Below are 21,733 nucleotides of genomic sequence, written 5' to 3'. Positions count from 1 at the left end.
CTATTGCTCTCTTGTCCCACATTTGATCCCCACCATTCGTTGAAGAGTATCTTTCAACACAGGGTCCTTGTAATTGGCGGACAATTCCCGCGTAGTTGACGTCAGGGGAGGATTGTCCAGGAAAGGAATGAGGTATCCTTTCTGTAGAACAGACCAAGCGTCTGTATCTATGAGAGTCCAGGCTTCCGCAAACCCCCGGAGCCTGTCACCTACTGGTGTTTGGAGGAACGCAGCTTCATTTTCCCCTTTTAAAGGGACGGAAAGAAGCTCTACCTCTCTTCTCAGTCGCTTTCCTTTTAGAGGGAGCTCTAGAGGAAGGACCTCCTCGAAAGGGCTGCAAAGGCGTATTAACACCTTTCTTCTCTCCCACCGTCACTGGTCTCTTTTTCCTGGACGATTGAAGGAGAAGATCCTGTGTCGCTTTCCCTGTCAGCGAACGGGAAATGTCCCTCACCAACTGTGAAGGGAACAGAAAGTCAGACCTGGGAGCGAATAACAATGCTGCCCTTTGCGAATGAGAAACTGCTTTCGTCAGAAAAGCGCTAAAACAGATCTCTTCTTCAAGAGACCGGTCAAATAAAGAAGAGCTTCCCTGAGCCGCCTGTACCGCCTTGTCAATGCACGACAAGATCGAAAGGAGTTACGTCAGGATCGAGTCCTTCCGAGGCATGGGCCTTCTTGGCCATCACCCCAAGGGACCAATCCAGGAAGTTGAAGACTTCCAAAATATGAAAGAGTCCCTTGAGGAGATGATCCAACTCCGAAAGACCCCAAGTTATTTTTGCATTATGAAGGCTATGTCTCCTGGATGCGTCTACCAGACTGGAAAAGTCAGCTTCAGCCGAAGCTGGGAGAGTGAGCCCCATATTTTCCCCAGTCTGGTACCATACCTCTCTTGCCCGTAAGTCTAGCGGGAGGCATGCAGAACACCGTTCTAACTAACTACTTTTTGGTTAGCATCCAGCTATCCAGAGACTGAAGAGCTCTCTTCATAGAAATCATCGGCCTCATCTTCAAAAAAGCCGACGACTTTGGCATCTTGGAGCATGAAAAAAGTGAGCGAGGAGAAGGAGGAGCGGCAGGGGTCAAGGCATCTCCGTATTCTTGAAGAAGGAGAGCTGTCAAAACTTTATAGTTAGACAGCCCTTCTCTGCCGTGAGTCTCGTCTCCTGAGTCTCTTCCAAGAAAGGATCAGAAGGAGAATTCAATTTCAGATCTGGGTCTTCCTGCCCAATTTCTCTCTCTGCGGGAGACAAACTCCTAATAGGAGAGGGGCTAAGAGCGTGTACGGCGTCCTTATGAATAAAAGCAGACGTCTCGCGCCTGTAAGACTCCTCATGCTTGGTTGGCGCCTCGCACCTGGCTGGCGCTTCGCGCTTGGCTGACGCTTCGCGCCTGGCTGGCTCCTCGCGCTTGGCTGGCACCTCGCGCCTGGTTGACGCCTCGCGCCTGGCTGGCGCCTCGCGCTTCTCTGGCACTATATCCTTGTTTGGATGACGCTTTTCTGGCGCCTCGCGCCTGGCGCTGAATCCTTCGCACCTGGCTGCATTTCTCGCGCTTGGCTGACTCCTCGCACCTGGCGCTTCTCGCTTGGTGACGCTGCTGGCTTGGCAGACGTATCATGTCTGGCTAAACTCGCGCCTGTAAAGTTGCTCGCGCTTATCTGGCGCTTCAATCCTAAAAGACGCTTCTCCTCTGGTAGAAAACTCGTGCTTGGCTGGCGCCTCTCGCTTGTCTGGCGCTTCATATTCGGCGTAAGACTCCCTATCGGAAGACATCTCGCGCCTATAATACACCTCACGTCCCACAGGAGCCTCACTCCTGGCGGGAGAAGGAAGACGAGACTTCTTGACAGGAAGCCTCACGTCTTTTCTACGAGGAGGATCTTTCGAAAGGACTCCTACCAAGGCGGACAACTGTTCTTGTACAGCCAAAATAATCCTCTTGGAAGCTTCTCCGGTGTCTTCTTCAACTGGAGAGGGAGACCTCGAAGGAGTTTTGTCAAAGCCAGGGGACTTCAAAAACGTTCGGGGCTTGAGTCCAACACAGGTTCTTTCCAGTGCCTTTTCAGGGGCCTGGAAAGGTCCGAATCCTTCCACCCTCGTTTAGGAGAGGGAGAGGCGGACGAAGAGAAGCACTCTCTGAGGACGCTTTTCCTATAGCGGTCCTGAGCAGTCTGTCTAACTACAGAGCCTGCTGAAGGGACGCCTGACCGGGGGGAATTCTCCACAACCTCCGTACGGCTTTCGACTTTTCTTCTCCTCTGGGCTTGGGAGCTTGAAAGAGGTCTAGGCCTGGGAGCGTCGCAGAGACGGTCAGACGCCCCCTCCACAACACTGGGGGCACTCACTTCACTAAAATAATCATCTTTCACAATCCTTACCTTTCATGGCAGCCATTTTGGATTTCATCCTATGAAGTGTAGCTTTCAGATCAGCGATTTCCGAGGCCGAATCTGAATGTAAAGCAAGTGAGGGCCCTGATACAGAATTAGAATCAAATGCATAGTTTAGTGAAGAGTTAGAATCATTAAAAGGCTCAATAGGCCTTGTACTACCCGCACCCTTAGATGCAGCCCTTCTGACTCTATCCCTCTCTAACTTCTTCAAGTAAGAAGTTAAAGTCTTCCATTCCTCAACATTCAACCTCTCACATTCATGACAGGTGTTAGAAATAGAACATTCAAAACCTCTACATTTGCGGCATACAGTGTGAGGATCAACCCAAGCCTTCGGTATCCTCACCTTGCAGCCTACATTCACACACACTCTCACACAACCACTTGAATCAGACATTCTTGAAGAAAAATCAAAAGCAAGTCCAAATCCAGTCCACGGTAGCGAATGCCAAAACAACGATCCAGGTACGTCACCAAAAAGTCCAAAAAAGATGATCAATTGTCTTGAAAAGCGAATTCCAGTCAGGAGGTAGTAGCAACGATGTTGATACCACCCAGCGACAGAAAAAAATATTATAGAAAAAACGGAATTGGTTTCCTAGTCCTGCCACCCAGGGCAGGCCGGTAGATCACCTGACCTACCTGTAGCGAGTGGCGCGAAATTTGAATTTCTGTCGGGGACGACGGAGTCTTAGCTATGTATATATCTGACAGGTAAGTTGATTGTATGAAAATATTTTTTTCGAAATATCACAGAGCACTTAGTTTTCAAGATTAAGAGTTCATTTTTGGCTCCTTTTTTTGTCATTGCCTGAAGTATAGTATGCAACCATCAGAAATGAAAAAAATTATCATTATCATATATAAATAATGCGATATATGATACCGCGAAAACAAAATTTCATATATAATTGTATTCAAATCGTGCTATGCGCAAAACGGTAAAAGGTAACGAGTTAATTTTTTTTTGTTGTAATGTACACTAAATTGCGATCATTTTGGTATATAACACATTGTAAAAGGATAAAAGCAACGCAGAGAAAATATTATCACAAAATGATGCATGAATTCGTAACGTGCGGACGTAAACAAATATTTTTTTCAAAAATTCACCATAAATCTAAATATTGTCCTAGACTTCCAATTTGTTTCAAAATGAAGAAAAATGATTGAATATTACTATACTGTAAGATTTTTAGCTTACAATTGCAGTTTTCGACCATATATGACGAGTTAAAGTTGACCTAATGTCAAATTTTTGTATATATTTTTTTATATGCAATTATTTCGGAAATTAGAAAAGATACATCCTTCAAATACTTTTCGTTTTATTCTACATGAAATTGCACAAATTTTCATATATAAAACTCTATGAAAGGCCTAATATGAAACGGAGCAAATATTCTGAGAATGCGAAGTACGCATTTCGGAGATTTGCAGCGGAGAATCCGCGCGCTGAGGGAAGGAGAGTTTTTTTTTAAATTCACCATAAATCTAAATATTGCACTAGAGACTTCGAATTTGTTTCAAGATGAAGATAAATGACTGAATATTACTAGACTGTAAGAGTTTTAGCTTACAATTGCATTTTTCGACCATTTCGGTAGAGTCAAAGTTGACCGAACATGGTTTTTTTTCTATTTATCGTGATTTATATGCAAATATTTCGAAAATGAGAAAAGCTACAACCTTCAATTATTTTTAGTTGTATTCTACATGAAATTGCACACATTTTCATATATAAAATTTTATGTAACGGCTAATTTATAATGGTGCAAACATTACCACAATCGCACGTATGATTTTTTCGGAAGAGTTACCGCGCGGACGTAAGGAAAATGTTATCTGCCGTTTGTCCTCCTCCTCCTCCTCTGCCGCCACTTTCAGAGATAGCCTCACTCGAAAGGTAAGCTTCCACATTTTATGTTACAGTAATAATATTTCTTGTACACTAATATACACATTATTTACAATTTTTGCATTTTTATTCTTAATTTAGGTATATTGAATGGTCCAAATTGTTGTATTATTTCATTGTTTATAGGTCAATTTAGCTTTATTATGAAATTTAATGGGGTGTTTTTGGAGGGCTTGGAACGGATTAGCCATTTTACATGTAAAATGTGTTCCAAGATACGAAAAACTCATGATACGAAGGCCGCCTTGGAATGGATTAATTTCGTATCTCGAGGTACCACTGTAGTCTACTTGTCACATTCAACACCCATTCCGATTACAACCACAAAGAATGATACCCATACATCTACAGAGGCAAGGCTGTTTGAAGCTCCCCATGAGCATGGATAAATTACAATGACAACAATAAGGGATCCATGACTTTCAATTGCAAGATTTGGCTGAAGGAAGCAAAGCAACAGCCATTTACCACAGGGACTGAAAATCCTATATCTATTGAAGAATAAACTGCATGAAGTGACACACTACTAATAACAACAACAACAACAGAAGATAGCCCACTTCATTGAAAAAAAGTTGCTGATGACCACAGCACAGTCCAGCAAGAAAAACTTCTCTCTATCTCAGGGGAAGTCTGAAAGTCTCTTTCAATGAAAGCAATGGAAAATCTGGGGTTAATGGTGAGGTGTAGCTGTAAAGAGGAGTGGACCACGGGGGCCCATTTCTATTGAAGCCACAACCAAAAGAGCCAAAAAATCACTGTACCATGGCTTGTGGCATATGAGGAACCACAAAGATCAAAGATTATTATTGGTCCTGGAATAATCAATACTGTACCTGACTGATTACTTCACAGAATAACCTTAACTTATAAAACCTAAACATGCCCTGCTGGTCCCACAGGTGCTCAAAAGCACCATCCAATGCTACCCAGGGGTCTGCAATGGGGGAAGCAAAACACTGATGGCTTCCTGTTTAGCTGTATGGTAAACAGATTGATCAATGGTGTTCCAAGGCTTAAACCAAGAGAACCAAAAATGCATAACTTATTGTAAACACTCACTGATGAAACTGAACCAAAGGACGGTCTAAACAAGAAAACACTGGCACTACCCTGCATACATGCAGATGCAGATGAGCTATAAAGACAGGGGTCCGCACCCTGTGCAGGGGAACAGTCATGTGCACAATGGTAACTACAATATATGGAAGGTTTACAGAAACAACCAGGTAAAATGCAAGAGTGACCTATCGTGTACATTTACTCCTAGATTTTTCAAACCAGTTCCAAGGAACTATGATACGGGAAAAAAAGAAGGTTAACATTCTATGGCTAACTTCCAGAGAGGAACAGCCAACACAGGAAACCCCCTCCCAAGTAGTTAGGATGGATGGAGGTCACATGAACCTTGGGTTACATCCCGTCCCAGTTCTACACTCACAAACAAGAACAAGCTACACTGCCCTCTTCAAAGGAGTGATGCTCATACGAAGCTTGTATGACTCCTTGCAGGAAAGACTTCTGGGACCTCTTCTTAGTCTTGCTACAGTCCAAGGATGAGGAGCAAGAGGAGAATAAGGTGGAGGAGTTCAATGATGAAGAGGAGGAGGAATGAAAGACACATTTCCAGTTCTTAACCTTACCTGAATTAACTCCAAGCAGTACCGGTGGAAGTAGGTCTTGCATACAGATTTCTCCAACAAGAACCAGAACTGCTACATAAGGGGCAACAGCAGTGACCTCAATGCAAGAAAATAAAATGACACCTTAGCTGAATCTTAGTGGTCTAACAGACATCCCAGCAATGCACAAGGAAGTTGATGGGGTAATCTGAAGGCCAGATACACTACCCCCATCAACTCTCCAACATAAAACCCAGAGCTGCTGGGCTGGTATCAAGGCTGAAAGGAACTGAAGCACACTCAGGAATCACACCTTGAACAACCACTGAGTACACATCTGTCATACCACATGAAAAGAGTATGTATTTAGGGTCTCCTTAATGCACTTACCTGACACAGATCAGGGCACCTGGGAAGAGTGACCAAGAAAGTACTAGGAGGAGTAGGAGCTTCTAGCACAAGACCCAAAAAGATTTGCTGGTGTCAGGGGAGGTAAGTTACCACCATTATTCTTTCCTTGCTTCTTCAAAGACTTGTTACACTGCAAAGGAGACCAGCAAGCTTGCTCCTAACATGCAAACCTGATCCCTGCAAAAATAAAAGAACTGGTGAGGCCCATGGTAAAAGTAACATAAAACATCAGCATAAACTATTATGGATTGTACAACTATGCTGTTCAATCACTTACTCTCTCCATAAACATGATATTGTTATGATACAATAAAGTTTGTTCATACTTACCTGGCAGATATATATATAGCTGTATTCTCTGAAGTCCGACAGAATTTCAAAACTCCCGGCACACGCAGTGGTCGGCCAGGTGGTTAGTACCCATTCCCGCCGCTGGGAGGCGGGTATCAGGAACCATTCCCATTTTCTATTCAGATTTTCTAATGCCACTGTCCCCTGAGGGGAGGTGGGTGGGTACTTGTTTATATATATCTGCCAGGTAAGTATGAACAAACTTTATTGTATCATAACAATATCATTTTGTTCATGGCACTTACCTGTCAGATATATATATAGCTGAACCCACCATTGGAGGTGGGAAGGGACAGAATAGAATGATTTTAGGAAACAAATTGCATGCAGATGATTGACATCCTGGTTCCATCTGTTAGCATAGCTGACTTCGTGATTACTGTCACCCAAGTCGGCTTTTGCTTTACTAGTCTCTCCAGCAAGGTAGTGACCTGTATAGCTGGTGAGTTCTAGATGATCTGTCAACGGGAGCGTGACCACAATGTGACTAGACCATATTGACCAAACCATGAGGGCTAAGAAGTAATATATATCACCACCTGACCAACCTAGCCAAAGTTAAGGATGTTTTAAACTAAGGCTTAAAAATTGAGAAGTCCGCCATTGGCAGCGACCCAACAACTAAAATTAACAGCTCTTCCTAACCATTTTCTACAGGATAGGATGAGTGGTACTTCTTGCCCCCAAGATTGTGTCTGCGGACACGTATGGCCCTAGCGAGCCGCAGATCTCATATGTCGTCTTCACATCCCGCAGGGAGTGTGAAGCGAACACAGAGTTGCTTCGCTAAAACGTGGCACTCAGTATGTTACTGAGTGCCATGCTCTGTTGAAATGCTTCCGAGGCCGCGCCCTCACCTCGTGAGCATTTACTTTAAAAGGTTTAAAATCTTTGTCCAAACATGATGAATGAGCCTCTTTGAAAGAACTCCTTAACAATAACGCCAGGGCGTTCTTCGACATGGGCCAGTCTGGTCTTTTTACGGAACACCGCAAATTGTCCGAAGGACCTCGACTTTCTTTAGTTTTATCGAGATAAAACTTGAGAGTCCCGACAGGGCACAGGACTCTCTCTGGCTCTTGCCCAATAATTTGTGCCATCCCCTTGATCTCCAAGCTTCTGGGCCAAGGACTAGATGGGTTTTCATTCTTAGGCAAGAACGGAAGGCTTAGAGAACACACCGCTTTATGTCCTCTAAAGCCAAAACGTCTGATGATGGCTTAAACCTTACTAACCCTCTTGGTCACAGCTAGAGTGGTTAGAAAATTAGCCTTTCTGGTCACGTGCATTAAGTTTACAGAAAGGAGAGATTCGAAATGCTTTGACATCAGGAACTTCAGACTACGTCTAAGTTCCATGCCGGAAGCTTCGATCTAGACAGTTTCGAGATTTCCAGAGACCTCAAAGATCGTGAAGGGCTTTGTTGTTGGACAGATCCAAATCTCTGAGCCTAAAGGCCGTCAACAACATATTTCCGTATTCTTTAATAATTGGAACTGCCAGCTTATCCCATTCTTCAGACGGAAAGGGAAGACGGTAATGTAATTCACAGAGGTCGAGGTGGAGGAAAAGCCATTCTTCCTGCACTATCTCCATAAACGGCCCACTCCGATTGGTACACTGCAAAATAGGCAGCACTTCTTTGCCTTGGCAATAGCACTTGCCACTAGTCTTGAAAAGCCTCTCGCTCCGATCAACTTCTCTATAGTCTGAACGGAGTCAGACTCGGAGCGGAGAGGTTTTGTGGTACCTCTCGAAGTGGGGCTGTTAGAGTAGAGCGACTCTCTCGGGAAGGGTCCTTGGAAAGTGCGCTAGGAAGGACGTGACCTCTGTGAATCCACTCTCAAAGGCCAACATGGAGCGATCAGCGTCATGCTCGCTCCCTCTGACACCATAAATGATCTTATTACTTCTCCTAAGAATTTGAATAGGGGAAAGAGACTAAACATCCATCCCCGTTCAATCCCATAGGATGGCGTATATTGCTACCGCTCCTGGATCGAGAATAAGGGAGCAGTCTAGAGGAAGCCTCTTCGTCTTCAACATTGCGAAGAGATATGTCACAGGACGTCATTAAAATCTCCACAAACTCCGATATACTTCTAAGCAAAGATTCTACTCGGACGTCAGTATTCGTTGCAGTCGATCAAGACGATACGCACGGACGTTCTGCAAACGTGCAACGAACCTCTTGAGGATCGTTATGTTCCGTGCTTGTTCTCACAACAGGCTCTCTCTCGTTAACTTGAACAGGGATCGAGAGAGTGTTTCTCGATACTTCTTGAGATATGCGAGAGCTATGGAATTGTCAGAGTTGATCTGGACCACTGGACAACTCGTTTTTAGAAGAACTGGAGAGCCAACCGAATTGCTTCCAATTCTATGAGATTATGAGCCAGGACATCTGTACCCCTCTCCAGATGCCTGGCACAGTCTCGCTATCCTCTTAGGTGATCCTTGACCTTGAGATGTTCAGAATCATTTCTAGATCTTCGATGCTATTCCAGTTTTCCGGCAGGAAAAACTGGAGAGGTCTGAATTGCAGTCTATTCAGGGAAACAAACTTCCCCAGTGAGGAAATGGTCCCCAGCAGACTCATTCATACCCTCACCGAGCATGTTTCCTTCCCTAATAAGGCTGCGCTTTGCTTAAGCAGGTGTGCATTATTATAGTGCTATGCCGCGGTAGGCTCGTACAGAATTCTGTTACCTTGAGGTAAACAGAACCGAAAAGGCCTAATATATATATATAAGCGAAGATGTTCATCCATGCATGCTAGAATTCCCCTCAATCCGAGGCTAAAGTCCGTGATTGTAGGGCAGACATACGGTTAGACAGTCAATCCCGCAGGAGAGAGAGACGTAACCGACCGCGCATGGAAGAGAACTAGCTGGTACTGAGTTGGTCTACAGTGACATCAGCCTACGTTCGCCGTCTCGCACTATTATGCCTGAGTTGCCAACTACTCCATTCTACGAAGGAAAGGTTGTTATTATTATCAAGCCGAAAGAAAACTCTCAAGCAGGCATATTTAAGCGAAACAGAATTCGCTAAATACAGAAGCTGAGTTGGTGTTGTCGTAACAATACCTTAAAAATCTAAAAGGGAAACCGGAAACTCCTGGAAGGTTGCAGGGAGTACCGATTAAATGCACTTAGAATAATAGTCCTTTCGGTTGCCATCCGTAGAGGTAACTACGTTATGCTTATATGACTTGAACCATACAGTAGTAATATAACGCAAAGGTAAAATACGTAGAGTATTGTAGTCATTTGAACAGCTAATTCTCTACTTCATTCTATCCTCGACGAGGAAGAGCGAGAATGAAAAACGACTGTCTTCGTTCTCTTAGCCAAGAGAACGAATTTAGTACTAGTCGTAGAAGGTCCTAAAGTGAGAACCGAGGACCGAAGAGGACAGCTCAAGCTTCTTATGTATTTTAGACATAAGACTTCATGGACGTAGTCTACAAGTCTTTTTCATGGACGAGCCTCTACTAATGAATGAGAGCTCTTCCGAATCTTGTCAATGAGAACTTATCTGGTTACGCGATAAAATGTTATTGAGATACATATTTGTCAATGAGAACTAACCCATTTACGTGACAAAGAGTCTATATTTCATCAATGAGGGGTTACCCACTTACTTGACAAAACGTTTAGTACCTTGTTAATGGGGGGAAACCCACTTACCTGACATAAAGTAATCCAGGAATTCGAGCATAAAGTCTTCCCGATTCCCGCAGAAATCGAGGAAAGGGCAGGATTCCTGGTCAGAGACTGGGCTTACGGCAGGTAGGACCCTAATGTTCCCCTTCGGCAGCGCAGTCCCGAACGCAGAAGAGGCGTTTTATGACACCGAAATCTGCTTAAAGTTTACTAGAGTCTTCTTCTAGATGCCAGCTCATCAGAACCAACCTGACTACCTTATCCATGCAGGTTGGATAGTTATTCTAGAGAGAGTCAGGGCCCCGAGACTGCAGGTTCAGGGCTCCGAAATACCAATCTAGGAGCTAAAATTATCCATCGTCCTGAACACCCCTTTCAGATGGTCTATCTGGCTGGCAAAATCGTCCTGGGAAGAGGAAGGAACTCTCCAACCAGCTTCCTCTCCCGTTTCATATCGGATGCCTGCTATTACGCTTAACCTTGCTGGAAGTAGGGCAAAGGAAGTCTTGCCTTGCATTTTCCTGGAGTTCATCAAGTCATGAATTCTTTTGAACGCTCCCTTCGTAGAAAGCGAAATGGACATCTTGACGAGACCAGGCTACTTCCTCTTCTTCGACAAAGCACACTGCGAGAGAGGAGAGCAAGGGACCGAGGGCCGAAACTTGTCAGCAAACAAGTCTTACAGAAGGCGTCTTCGTTCGCAGGTTGCGAGTCGCTCAAGGACTTTGTCTCCCTTACGGGAAAAGGAGAAGAGTCCCTAACCGACCTCGAAGCAATGAAACCCTGAGACCCCTCCTCTCGCTATCACCTCGTAAAAGGGGGTCTCCTACTTGAAGTAGGGTTCAAAGACGAAAGTCGGGAATGCTTAATAGGAACTCCGAAGCTTTGCGAAGTTCCGTTAAAGGATCCTGCTGCAGAGCGTTCTGAAGAGTGTCCGATAATCAAACCCTGAGGTCCCGTTTGTAACAGGGGTCCTCTATCTGAAAGAGGGTTCGAAGAAGAAGTTCGGGTATGCCTTCCTGAAGAGCATCCTCTTGACGAGCGTTCTTGCAGGAGTCCTGCCGAACGTCTTGGCAAGTGCTCTGCCGAGCGTCATGACTTGTAGGACGCTGAGCGTCTTCAAAAGCGTCCTCGCTAGCGTCCTGGCGAGCGTCCAGATGTGTAAGACATTGAGCGTCTTCAAAAGCGTCCTTTCTGAACGGCATCTCAGCGAGGATCTTGCCGAGCGTCCTGATGCATGAAAGACCACCTGAGATGCGTCATGGAGAGCCACAGGAGCCTTAAGGTCCTTCCTTACCTTCTGACAAAGGCAACGGCCGCCTGTGCGACATCTTGCGTCTTTGTAAGGCAAATGAACGCTTCCAGAAATGCGGTCAAAAAGGGAACGCCAAGCGTTCCGAAAGACATCCTCGCGAGGGCCTTGCCGAGCGTCCTGATTGCATAGAACGCCAAGCATCCTGAAAGGAGTCCTCTCGAGGGTCCTGCCGAGCATCTTGATGTATAGAACGCCGAACGTCCTGCATAACGTCCTTGTGAGCGTCTTGAAGAGGGTCCCGAAGAGGAGAGCGACGAACATCAAGTGAAGAGTCATGGAGAGCTTCCTGACGTGACGCGGCGGACCCAAAAGCGTCAACACAAGCAACTTGATAGGCGTCATTGCGAGGGGCGCGCCGCTTATGAAGCGCGCTAACGTCATAAGCAGATGTATGGTGATCGTCGTCAGGACGAGTGTTATGGACGTTCGCAACTCCTGACAAAGACGACGGCCGCCTGTGCGACATCTTGCGTCTTTGTCACACTCATCGAAACTTCCAGAAGCGCACTCAAAAGGACGCCTGCTCGCTCTTGGGTGCGAGGATGTAGAAGGCGACGAGCGAGGAGAAGGAGAAGAAGGAGGAGACTGCCTGACTTGACAGACAGCCTCGAATCCTTCCTGCGGTAAATGTGTTTTGCCCTTCTCTTGGCGAAAACGAGGCCAACCGAGAAGGGCTGATCCTGTGAGAAGACGAGGGGGCGCCTTCTTCCTTTTCACAGTAACAATGATAGAGCGATCTGGGCGCTTAACAGCGTCCTGCTGCAATGATGTCCGATGACGTCCTATTTTCCTTCTGCGGTGGAAAGACGTCACAATGTTAAGGCGACGATAGCAATCACATGACAAGAGAGAGAGGACGAGAAGAGTCCTCCTCTATAAGCTTCTGTTTGAAGGGCGCGAGTCCTTCCGAGAGCTCCAACCCCTGTACGGGGAGGACGCCTCGGAGGACGAGAAGCAATCCTTTAGGATTCGTGCACATGCACGATCTTTGGCAGCCTGGGAAGCGTCTTCAGGTCCTGCCGAAGGGACGCCAGATCGGTGGGGAGTCTCCGTAACCCTCCTTCGGTTTTCGACTTGCCCACTCCCTGTTCCTGGGAGTCCGACAGAGGTCTAGACCTAGAGGCATTATAGGGCCAATCTGACAGAGAAAATATGAATAGAAAAGGGGAATGGTCCCTGATAGCGGCCTCCCAGCAGCGGGAATGGGTACTAACCACCTGGCCGACCACTGCGTGTGCCGGGAGTTTTGAAATTCTGCCGGACTTCAGAGAATATAGCTATATATATATCTGACAGGTAAGTGTCATGAACAAAGTTTATTTTCTGAACAGATAGGACAGAGGAGTGTTCGTTCCATTAAACGGCCTCTGACTCATGCGAGGAAATGTTTTGTTGATACTAATATATAAGCCTGTTTAAAGATACGTTTACTTTAATTAGTCTATATGATACGTAAATAGTAATCAACTGTTCTTGTAGCCCTCAAGATTTAGCAAAATCACTCCAGGTTGCACATAAAACTTCAAGAATGTAGTGTCACCAGAGGATTACAATAGTTTTTACCTTCAAGAACCAGCATTTTTTTATGAAAATAACTCCAGGTTGTACATAACACTACAGGAAACAACATGTAGTGTAACCAAAGGATTACAAGTAAGGTTTTTATGGAAACAACATGTAGTGTAACCAAAGGATTACAAGTAAGGTTTTTATAACTTTTTATTAGTTTAAGACATATTTCCAAATGTCGCTCCGGCTTACGACGATTTTCGGGTTACGACGCGTCTCAAGAACACCGCGTCTCTAGTCTGATCACATTCCTGCAAGCAATCTGGTTGACCTCTTTAGTTTTAGTCTTTTATATATATGGACTAACATTCCATATTTTTATTATGTAAACACTTACATTAGCTCGGTCAGCTACCAAAACCAACTACTGAATATTACTCAAACTTGACTTGCATTTGACTTATAGGAGTGTGATACACACACTATGTGAATATATATATATAAGTAAATAAAAATTCATTGTGTACATGAATTGATTCAAGTAATAAAATATAAAACAATGATATTGGTAAATAATAGTGATCACGTGATATATAATGATACAGTTTTTCACTTCATTTCATTAAGATACATATGCTACAGAAAATACTAATGTACTCTGACAATTGCATAGAATGAAGATTAACATGATAAAAATCATATTTTAACTGATAAAAAATTTTCATATATGAATTTGATAACATTATAATGTTTATGCTTGATTGATTCGTTGATTTTTATGCTAACTGTTATATATCTGATTCATTAATCCATAGACTAACTCATATATAACTGCAGTTATTGGTAAGATAAAAGGTAACAGATTGATTATAGGCTACCTGATTTGTTTATACATATGTATATGGATTCATATAATTATGATTAATATATGTGCACTTTAAATAGATTCCTATTGCGTACACGCAAAGATATATTTCGATTCCGTTATTTATGATCATTTATATATAGATTCCTAGTGCGTACACGCAAAAAATATATTTCGATTCTGTTATTTATGATCATTTATATATAGATTCCTAGTGCGTACACGCAAAAATTTGAAATAGTGAGGGATCCTGGTCAGACGTTATTCCTTGCAATCCAGCCGTATTTTTAAAGTTAAGTTGAGTCATTGAGGTTCGATATTTTATATAACTCAAAAAAACTCAAGGCTAAAACTGCGATCGGGACTTTGCAAAGGAGCATTTATTGTCATGACCCAAAATAGTGTTACCTCTAATTTATCTAGATTTGTACGGGTGTTCCACTTGTTTTTGTGTGTTTTCTAATCACTACGGTGCCTAACGACCCTGTCCATGCATCTGTATAAATACAGACGTCCACTGCGTAAACGCATATTCACTGTTTAATATGATTTGTTACGTAAGGGATTAATAATCACCCAAAATGATAAAATTAACATAGTATATGATTATGATATTTCAGTAGAACTTCTGGAAACAGACACCCAAAGATAAAAACTCGCAGTAGCGAAATCTCAATGATGTACGTAGATAATTTCTGTAAAAAAGTAAGATTAAGAATGTCTCGTAACTTCAGCCACAGGAATAACGAAATTCGACCTGTAAAGGAAACACTCAAAGTTACTCCAAATGAATAAAAAAATTGTACTTAGCTTGCTTTTGTGGGAAGTCACGGTGTTCCGATAACGACACACGGCCTTGGTCCTCCTTCTCTATTTAGCGGATGACCTGGTTTGGCTTCAGTTTTCCCCGTGCGCGTTGTTTCGATGATTCGAGCCCTTGAAAGATCCGATGCTGCAGACGCGTTCGGTTTGTTTCTTGAAGTGCCGGAAACGCTCACTAACGATGTTTTCTTGAATGATTCTAATGAGAGACGAAGCTTGCGTTGCCGTAGAAAAAAGACACGTCGGTTTTGTTTCTTGAAGTTATTCACTAAACGATGATACTAAGTTGCTTGAAGAATCTCTTGCTTTTCGTCGTCGGTGAAGTTCTTGTTTTTCTGAAGTCGCTCACTAAACGATGATACTAGGTTGCTTGAAGAATCTGCTGCTTTCGTCGTCGTTGACTTCATGATTTATTATTCTGTTTTATCTTCGGAGAAGTTGTAGAGTCCTTCTGGTACGCTTGCCACCACTTTTAGGGCTTGTGCCTTGTATGATAAGGCGCCCTATGAGGTAATGTTAGACTTGCGATAATCTTACGCTAAGTCGGTTGGTATTGCACTTCCATCTTCAATGGAGTGTCTTGGGGTTTGTGTAGATCACTTACGAAGTCGGATTATCTTCTTGTTTATGACGACGATGTGTTTAAACTCATGGTGAGGAGGTTCTTGTAGAAAACACGAAGTATAAAAATATATATATTCTTCTGAAGTTTTACATGCTGAAGATCAGATATTTGATTGTACAAGTCTTCTAATAACGATAGCTTGATCGCTTCTGCCAATGATGATGGCTACTTCTGTTCTCTCTACATGATAAAGCTTAGGTAAAGAGATACAGGTCTTCTAATGACGATAGCTAACTCTGTTCTGCCTGTCTACCATCTCTGTTACAAGTTATGAAGGAACAGACAGTAGTTCGAACATATGAAACATACATACAAATGACATAGTTTCATACGAACACACAATCAAAATGAGACACGCTACAGATCACGTAGGCCGTTTGAATTATAGGTCGCGGTAGTTTGTCTCAAGCAGGGAGCTTGGACTAATGTTTATAAAACAATTGAATGACTACAGGTGACGGCATTTGTTTATCTTAGCCTACATACTTTTAGGGTATAGCGTCATTCTTTAGCGTCTCTAGTCTGATCACATTCCTGCAAGCAATCTGGTTGACCTCTTTAGTTTTAGTCTTTTATATATATGGACTAACATTCCATATTTTTATTATGTAAACACTTACATATATATATATATATATATATCATATATATATATATATATATATATAATACATATATATAATACATATATAATAATATATATTATATATATATATATATAATATATATATATATACAGTAGGTCCCTGGGTTACGACGGCTCCGGCTTACGATGTTCCGAGGTTACGACGCTTTTTCTTAAATATTCATTGAAAAATCCGCCCTGGGTTACGACGTTTGTTCCGACATTATGACGCTGACGCTTCCGACGCTCCGAGTTAACGACGCTTTTAAAAATGCGCATACTATGATAAAAATCCTTTATAGTTTAGCACAGTATATTAATAAAAAATAAGTTCTGGTTAGATTACAACAAAAATTTTGAGGTTTATGATGATTTTCGACACTTTTTATGTCGTATTTTTCTATGTTTTTTAGTGACGCCTCATATGCAGAACTAGTTTCCGAGCGAATGAATACATACTAGCTTGCGATGCGCAAAGTTTACATATAACAGTCCAAAAGCGCGAATAATGAAAAATTCATTGCTTGTTTCCAGTAATAATAACAAAACGAAGTTCTGGTTAGATTACAACGCAAATTCCAAGTATCCAAAGAGAGACATTATCCAGTAATTTGATCAAGAGAGAGAGAGGAGAAGAGAGAGAGAGAGAGAGAGAGAGAGATGAGAGAGAGAGACGAGAGAGAGAGAGAGAGAGCGTCTTCCGACGCTCCGAGTTAAGGACAGAGAAGTGTTCGTTTCATTAAACGGCCTCTGACTCATGCCAGTAAATTTTTGTTGATACTAATAATATAAGCCTATTTAAAGATACGTTTACTTTAATTAGTCTATATGATACGTAAATAGTAATCAACTGTTCTTGTAGCCCTCAAGATTTGGCAAAATCGAAGTATCCAAAGAGAGACATTATCCAGTACACTGGAACCTTGACATACGAATTAATTTGTTCCGTTACCATCGTCGTATATCAAAAACAGTTGGTATCTCAAAGCATTTTTTCCCATTTGTTCCAATTTAAAATATGTTAATAATGTTAATTCCGTTCTAGCGCTATGAAACCACACCTAAACACAACTAAATTACATATAATATACACAATTTATACACAAATAAACGAATAATAACACACATAATGATAAAATACCATAGCAATGGGATAAATGATAATAAATGTTAATAAAATCAATAAAAAAAGAAAGGAATTTTATGTACCACAACGAAAGATGATGTGAGGCCAGCAGGGGGAGGAGGTAGGGAAGGGTGGCAGGGAACGATTTGTTCTCTTTTTATTTACGTATGTACACTAATAACTACGTAATAAACACAAATGAAATAACATTGCTAAACTAATTTTTATTATTTAATAACAGTTCGTAGTTTAGAAATAATGGTGATGCCTTTGGAAGGTTTTTATAGCTTCCTTCTGCTTGATGATCGTGGATATTGTAGAAGGATTTCGACCATACTCGTTTGCCAAATCGATGATACAAACACCACATTCATGCTTTGCTATAATTTCATGTTTTGCTTCCATCGAAATCATTTTCTTGGGTTTTTTCTTATCACCTGCTTTGTCTTTAGCTTTGGGACCCATGGTTAATAAAAAAATAGACAAAATAACACGAAAAATAGGCACAAATAAAACGAACTAAACAACGACGTGTTAACAATGCAGCAACAACAAACAAAAAAGACTGAACGCCATTTATCGGTCGCCTATACAACTACGTATCACTCATCGCAAAATCATATCTCAAATATTTCGTTGTATATCATTCGTATATGAGGGCAATCGTATGTCAAGGTTCCAGTGTAATTTGATCAGAGAGAGAGAGAGAGAGGAGAGAGAGAGAGAGAGAGAGAGAGAGAGAGAGAGAGGCGTCTTGGCAACAATGGTCTCGGGGATTGACGTAATGTTTATTTTCTGAACAGATAGGACCGAGAAGTGTTCGTTACATTAAACAGCCTCTGACTCATGCCAGGAAATGTTTTGTTGATACTAATATATAGGCCTATTTAAAGATACATTTACTTTAATTAGTCTATATGATACGTAAATAGTAATCAACTGTTCCTGTAGCCCTCAAGATTTGGCAAAATCACTCCAGGTTGTACATAAAACTTCAAGAATGTAGTGTCACCAGAGGATTACAATAGTTTTTACCTTCAAGAACCAGCATTTTTTATGAAAATAACTCCAGGTTGAATATAAAACTACAGGAAACAACATGTAGTGTAACCAAAGGATGACAAGTAAGGTTCTTATAACTTTTTATTAGTTTAAGACATAATTCCAAACGTCGTTCCGGCTTACGACGATTTTCGGGTTACGACGTGTCTCAAGAACAGAAACCCCGTCATAACCCGGGGACTGACTGCTGTATATATATATTATATATATATATATATATATATATATATATATATATATATATATATATATATATATATATATATAGTATATATATATATATATATATATATATATATATATATATATATATATATATATATATATATGTATATAATATATATATATATATATATATATATATATATATATATATATATATACATATATATATATATATATGTGGGAAGAGAGATAGAAAGATCCCTGTGCCCAGTCAGGACCCTTAAATTTTACCTGGAAAGGAAGAAGAAACTTAAGGGCAACCTAGATAGTCTTTGGTGTTCTGTCAGGGATCCAAGAAGGCCCATCTCTAAGAACGCTCTGGCGTTTTTTATGAGGAGCGTCATAACAGAGGCGTATGCGACGTGCGATGTCGAACAATTTAAACACCTTAGGGTGAGAGCACATGAAGAGTGGCTCCGAGAAGAGATTGTTTTGGATTTTGCTTTTGGATTTTTCTCATAATGTCAGACTCTGGTAATGTATATAGTGTGTGTGTGAGGGAAGGATGTAAGGTGAGGCTACCGAAGGGTTCGGTAGACCCTCACACTGTATGCATGAGGTGTCGGGAGAATGAATGCTCACTTATTAATCCATGTACTGAATGTGAAGGACTGAATGAGGAAGGATGGAATTCTCTATCTGCTTATTTGAGGAAGCTAGAGAAAGACAGAATTAGGAAGGCTTCTTCCAGAAGCACCAGTAGGTCTTGTTCCAACGAGCCAGTTGAGAACAAGTTAGTTCCTAATCCAAATGTAGTACTAGCATCCTCTCCTATAGTTTCTGCTCCTTCTCCCTTCACTGAACCTGCAGATTCATCATCGGAGATGACTAATATGAAAGCCGCTCTTCGCAGGTTGGAACTGCAGATGCTTGCTATGCAAGGTAAGAGTGATGTGATCAGTGAGTGCAGTGTTCCCAGTGCAGTGGAGGGGGCGTCTGATCGGCTCCGCAACGCTCCCAGGTCTAGACCTCTTCCAAACTCCCAGGCCCAGTGGAGGAAGAATGTCAAAAACCGTAAGGAGGTTGTGGAGAATCCCCACCGGTCAGGCGTCCCTTCGGCAGGTTCTGTTGTTGCGTCCCAAACTACCAGGGATCGCCACAGTAAAGGCATCCTTAAGAAGTGTTTTTCTTCGTCTGATTCGTCTTCTCCTAGACGCGGATGGAGCTCGGCTAAGGAGTCTCGTCCCTTGAAGAGAGCTTGGAAGGCGCCAAGCAGTATGTTTGACTCCAGCCTGGAGCGCTTCCCTGTGGACAGGAAGAGAGCCAGGAGAGCCCCAGTCACCCCTGCTCCTCGTTCAGCTCTGCCTTCCTCTTCTAAACCGCTCTCGCTGTCTTCGGAAGAAGATCAGGAGAGGTCTACCAAACGGTTTCTGGTCAACCTGCAAGAGCAACTGTCGACGTTGATGGGCGCTCTGGTCAGAGACCCTCCCTGCAAGAAGGACATCGCCCTGCCAGTTAAGAAGTCTAAGCTCCCTCCTCGCAAGAGGAGTGCCTCTCGAGACAGGAGCCCTTCTCCAAGAAGCTCCAAGCGCCTCTCCCCAGTTAGGCGCTCTCATCATGACAGGCGCGTTTCTCCTGACAAACGTTCTATGCCTGTGAGACCTTCCTCTCCTCACAGAAGCGCCTCCCCTAGTAGGCCCTCGGCGACAACCAAGCTCTCGGCACCAGCCACGCTCCAGGCGCCAGCCAGACATTCATCTTCCAACAGGCGTGATTCTCCAGACAGGCGTGACGAATGCGCCTCTCCTCTCAGACGCATTCCTCATGATAGAAGCGCCTCTCCTCACAGGCGCTCCTCCACTAGCAGACTCTCGACGCCAGCCAGGCCCTCGCGCACGGAGCCAGCCACGCACGCGGCCCCAGCCAGGCGCTCTTCGCCTACCAGATGCTCTCCTTCCTTCAGCCGCTCTTCTCCACGCAATGTGACTCGCCGGATAGACGCTTGGCGCTGAGTAGGCGCTCTTCCGCAGATAGAAGCAACTCTCCTACCAGACGTCCTTCTCCTGCCAAACACTCGGCTTCCTCTAGACGTGTTTCTTCTAGCAGAATGGCAGAAGAAGTAGCCTCATCTCACGAACGGCCTCGTGGGATTTTGGAAGAGGACTTCGAAGAAGTATCGGAGGAGGAAGTCCCTAAAGTAGCAGCCCTGTCTGACTACAATACCTTAGCGGCCCTGCTTGTACAAGAGTTTGGAGACGCTCTTAGCCCAGCTGCTCCCCCCTCTCCTCGGTCTCTTTTCTCAAGCACAAAGACATCAAAGAAGTCCTCCTTACTGAAAATGCACCCTACCATATCCATGAAGAAAGCCTTGCAAACTGTTGGAGAGTGGCTTAAGTCCAAACAAGAGGCAGGAAAGACAGTTTTTTCTTGCCCTCCCTCCCAGCTCTCGGGCAAGCAGGGCATATGGTATGAGACGGGAGAACCGATGGGGTTGGGACTCCCCTCATCAGCTGAGGCGGACTTCTCTACCTTGGTAGATTCCGCAAGAAGACATTCCCTTCCGACGGCCAAGACAACGAGGGGAATGACGGAACTGGACCATTTCCTCAAGGGACTCTTTTGAGTACCAGAAGTTTTTAACTTCTTAGATTGGTCCCTTGGGGCATTGGCCAGGAAAACTCTGGATCCACAGTTTCTGGGACCAGAAGAACTTAATAGCATCCTGTCTTGCATGGATATGGCAGTCAGGGACGGATCGGGGGAATTAGCCTCTCTCTTCGGAGCGGGTATTCTCAAGAAGAGGGCAGTTCATAGCTCATTCCTTACTAAATCCGTATCTCCAGTCCAAAGGGCATCCTTGCTTTACGCCCCGTTGTTAAACCAGTTGTTCCCGAACAAACTGGTGAAGGATATCGCTCACTCCTTGGCGGAGAAGGCTACACAAGATCTGTTGACGCAGTCTGCAAGGAAGGCGAGACCAGCGGCTTCCTCCGTCAGGAAGGAGAAACCTCCTACTCAAGAGCCTTTCGAGGGGGCCCTTCTCACAGAGCCTCTTTCAGAGGAAGAAAGCCAGAAAAGCGAGGTAGGTCCTCTGTCAGGTGCTTCAAGAGGGCTAAATAAGACTCAAGTCCTCCAGACTTCAGTAGGTGCCAGGCTTCTCGGGTTCGCAGAAGCCTGGGCACAGAGAGGAGCGGACACCTAGTCCCTCTCTATTTTGAGAAGAGGATATCTCATCCCCTTCAAGCAAAGAC

The sequence above is a fragment of the Macrobrachium nipponense genome, chromosome 33 (genome assembly GCF_015104395.2).
Source record: "Macrobrachium nipponense isolate FS-2020 chromosome 33, ASM1510439v2, whole genome shotgun sequence".
NCBI lineage: Eukaryota > Metazoa > Arthropoda > Malacostraca > Decapoda > Palaemonidae > Macrobrachium > Macrobrachium nipponense.
This window is presented reverse-complemented; position numbering follows the sequence as displayed.